This window comes from Theobroma umbraticum, unplaced genomic scaffold (assembly GCF_002168275.2).
Source record: "Theobroma umbraticum cultivar Fairchild unplaced genomic scaffold, ASM216827v3 scaffold_146.0, whole genome shotgun sequence".
In the NCBI taxonomy this organism is placed as follows: Eukaryota; Viridiplantae; Streptophyta; class Magnoliopsida; order Malvales; family Malvaceae; genus Theobroma; species Theobroma umbraticum.
The window spans coordinates 1,043,411-1,047,544 of NW_018397265.1; the positions used below are offsets into that span (position 1 = coordinate 1,043,411).

The window sequence follows — 4,134 nt, forward strand, 5'->3', positions numbered from 1 at the left end:
CATCATAGTTAATACCTTCCTCTTGATTATATCCTTGAGCCACTGGCCTAGCTTTTTGTCTTATTACATTACCTTGCTCATCTACTTTGTTTTTGAACACCCACTCTGTACTAACAATTAGGTGATTGAATGGCCTAGAAACTAATGTCCATACTCAGTTTCTCTCAAACTGTTCAAGTTCTTCTTGCATGGCTAGCATTCAGCTTTCTTTTTTCTCTACCTCTTTAAAGTTTTTAGGTTCAATTTATGAGATGAAAGCTGAATATTCACTTGTTTCTTTTACTTCTCTTCTGGTTTTGACTCCTTTTGTAAGATCACCAATGATCGGCTCTTATAGATGATTCTTAGTATATTTCCAGCTCTTTGGAAGGTCATTGTGTTGACTTTTAGTCATTTGTAGATTTTCTAAGGGTAGAGGTTCTACTTCTCTTCCATAGGAGTTTTTTTCACTGTTTCTCTTGTTCTTTTGGCTTATTTCTTCCATTTGTCTTTCAAAGTCCTTTACATCATTTTCATCAACAAGAACTTCTTTTTGCAAGGCATTAGATTCATCAAAAACTATATGGATGGACTCTTTAATTGTTAAAGTTCTTTTGTTAAAAACTCTATAAGCTTTTGAGTTCAATGCATATCCTAAAAATATTACCTCATCACTTTTAGCATCAAACTTTCCAAGAGAATGTTTTCCATTGTTCAATACAAAGCATTTGCAGCCAAAGCTCCTAAAGTGAGAAATATTTAGTTTTCTACCTTTGTATAGTTCATATGGGGTTTTTGATATCATGGCACTTATTGATACTATATTAAGAATGTAAGCTGCTGTGTTGACAACTTCTGCCCGAAAGCACTTTGGTAGATTGTTTTCACAAAGCATGGTTTGAGCCATTTCTTTTGAAGTTCAATTTTTTCTTTCTACAACCCCATTTTGTTGGGGTGTTCTAGATGTAGAAAAGTTGTGATCCAACCCTTTTCATTACAAAAATTTTCAAAATCATCTCCTTCAAACTCACCTTCATGATCACTCCTGATGCTAACAATAACAAGTCTTTTTTCATTTTGAACCCTCTTACAATGATTTGCAAATACAGGTAGTGCATCATTTTGTGAGCAAGAAAGTAGACCCAAGTATACCTAGAGTAGTCATCAACTATCACAAAACCATATGATTTACCTCCAAAGCTAGTTGTGTTGATTAGACCAAATAATCTTCTTAGTTTTAAAAGATGTTCTGACTTGTTTACCTAGTTGACAAGCATCTCAAATCTGATCATTTTCAAATTTAAGTTCAGGCAATCCAATAATCATATTTTTTCTCATCTATTTTGAGATGGTATGCATGCTTACATGTCCAAATCTTCTATGCCATAACCAGCTATCATTTCCATCAATTGCCATAAGACATGTTTCACAATTTAATTCAAGATCTTTATGAAATATAACATACATGTTTTTTATTCCTTTTCCTATGAATGAAATTTTGTTAGTACTAATGTCTATAACTTCACATTTATGTGAATCAAAACATACCTTAAATCCTTTGTCACATACTTGACTAATGCTTAATAAATTGTGCTTTAAACCTTTAACAAATAGCACATGATCAATTTGAGCATGAGAATTCTTACCAATGGTTCCTATGTCATGAATTCTACCTTTTGAATCATCTCCAAAAGATATAGTACCTCCTTCATTCTTGTCCAGCTGGGCAAACAACATTTCATTTCCAATCATATGTTTTAAGCAACCATTATCCATGTACCATGGTTGCTTTTGCTTCAGTTAAGCTTTTAGACATATGTATTCTCGATTTGGCTCAACCTGTAAGAAAAACTTTCAATTCTTCTTAACAAGTACCCATACCTTGATTGGTTCTTGAAGGTTAGTTGCTACAAAGGATCCTTTTGGTACCCAAATTATTTTTGTTCTTTGAGTGTTTTTTCTTCTATAACAGTCATAAGAAAGATGACCTATTCTTCCACAAACATAACATTTAGATGAGAAATCATCAGCATTTCTTTTAAAATTTGTGATTCTTCTTGATGTTTCTTTTGTCAAACTCTTAAGTGCTATGTTTTCATCCATAGCCTTTTGCAATGCTTTAGTTCTGTTTTCAAGTTCTAATTTCAGAAATTCATGAACTATTTTTGAAATTTTTAATTCAGTTCGAAGAAAATTTCTTTATTCAAAAATAAAGTTGAATTCATGTCTTATCTTTTCTGAATTAATCTTAAGAGATGCAGTCTTCCTTTTTAAAGCCTTATATTTTGATGCAAGTTTTTTAGACTCATTATGGAGATATTCATATTTTTCTTGAAGTTAATTAATTGAAATATCACAAGGAGTGAAAGATACCTAGGATTCTTTATCTTTGGCCATCAAGCATAAGTTTGCTCTTTCTTCCACTTTCTCTTTTTCAACATTTGAACTTGAAACATCACTATCAAACCAGGTTGCAGCCACCATAGCCTTCTTTGATTTGTTATTTTTCTTGGGAGTTTCCTCTTTTAGCAGAGGGCATTCTAATATGAAGTGTCCAGGTTTCTTGCACTCATAACATATTACATCTTCTTTCTTGTTGGATTCATTTTTATTTTTGATTTTCCAAGAAGAGCTTTGATCTCTTATGTATCCTTTCTTAACCAACCTCCTATCTCTTTGTCCCATACGTTTTCTGAATTTTCTTGCCACCATGGCTAATTCTTCATTATCATCAACCATCACATGATAGATTATCTAGTTCTTCTTTAAGAGTGCTTGCTTTTAAGGCCACGCTTTTCTTATTTTCTTTTGCTTCTCTTTTGTCTTTTTCTTCTTTTTCTTTAAATTCTAGCTCATGAGTGAGAAGAGACTCGCGTATTTCATTAAGAGTAATGATATTTAAATCCTTAACTTCTCTAATGGCAGTCACTTTTAGCTTCCAAGTTTAGGTAGGCTTACAAAAAAATTTTTCACTAGTTTATGTTTAGGGATTGGCTTCCTTAATTACCTGAGTTTACTTGTGATATTAGTGAACTTATCAAGCATGCTGGTGATATCTTCACTAGATTCCATTTTGAACATTTCATAATTGTGAGTTAGAAGAGCTATTTTAGACTCCTTGACTTGTGAAGTCCCTTCATGGATAACTCTAAGTTTGTCCCACACTTGTTTAGAAATGGTACAACTTAACACTTTGCTGAACTCAATAGGGGTCAAAGCACAATGTAAAGTGTTTATAGCCTTAAAGTTTGTCTGAACTTTTTTGGTTTCAGCTTCAGTCCATTCAGCCCTTAGCTTAGAAATCATTTCATTGGTCACTACATTTATGGCAAAGGGGATGAATGGTCCATCAGTGACAGCATCCCACATTTCATAATCTATTGCCCTTATATAGATTGACATTCTAATGCTCTAATAGAGTTAGTTTGATCCATCAAACAAATATGGTTTGTTTATGGATTGTTCCCTAGCAACTATAGATTTTTGAATAGCCATTTGGATCTCCCTTAGGATGTTAAGTGATAACTCTATTATATAGAGTTATTTTGACACATTTTGGGGGCTTAAGTAGCTAGATCTTTGAGATTTTAGTTTCAAATTTTAGCGTTTTAGGTGTTTTTATAGTTTAAGTTTGATTACTTGTTAAGTAATTAATTTAAGTTATTTTAGTTAAATTTTATGTTATTTTATTTTAAATTACTTTAAGAGTAGTTATTGCTAATTTCTCTTATGGCTTTTGTAGGAAATTGATGAAAAAGGCTCATTTGATGAAAATCAGTGCAGTCAGAGCACTGCAGCAGTACGCAAGGACTGAATATGATGTGGTATTTGGAGCATATCTTTCAATCCAGGAGTTCAATTGATGTGATTCTTGATCCATTGGAAATTTAAGAGACAAGGCTAAAACTTTTATGTTTACTACTTTTCCCAGTTCAGAACATGTCAAGGTGAAACTCATGCTTGAATTTGATAGATTGCCATAGCGCTGAGAGAACAAGACTGCAGCGTTGATGAAATGACGTAGACATACAAATTTCCAAAGAGCTCAGCTCTGCAGCGCTGGACAAGTAGTGTTGCAGCACTGGGCAACTTTCCAAAAATAGAAAAAGTTGACTGTATTTTGAAAATTAGGTTATTTGGAGCCTATTTAAGGGA

The 4,134-nt window shown here is 32.9% G+C and overlaps 1 long non-coding RNA gene across 1 annotated transcript in view; it reads left to right on the plus strand.

Moving 5' to 3' along the window:
- The window catches only part of LOC110422645 (uncharacterized), a 13,698-nt gene extending 9,570 nt beyond the window's left edge, over positions 1 to 4,128 (plus strand). The window contains exon 3 of the long non-coding RNA XR_002445747.2: positions 3,722 to 4,128. This is a non-coding gene — a long non-coding RNA (uncharacterized LOC110422645). The remainder of the gene's footprint in view (positions 1 to 3,721) is intronic.
- The last annotated feature ends 6 nt before the right edge of the window (positions 4,129 to 4,134 follow it).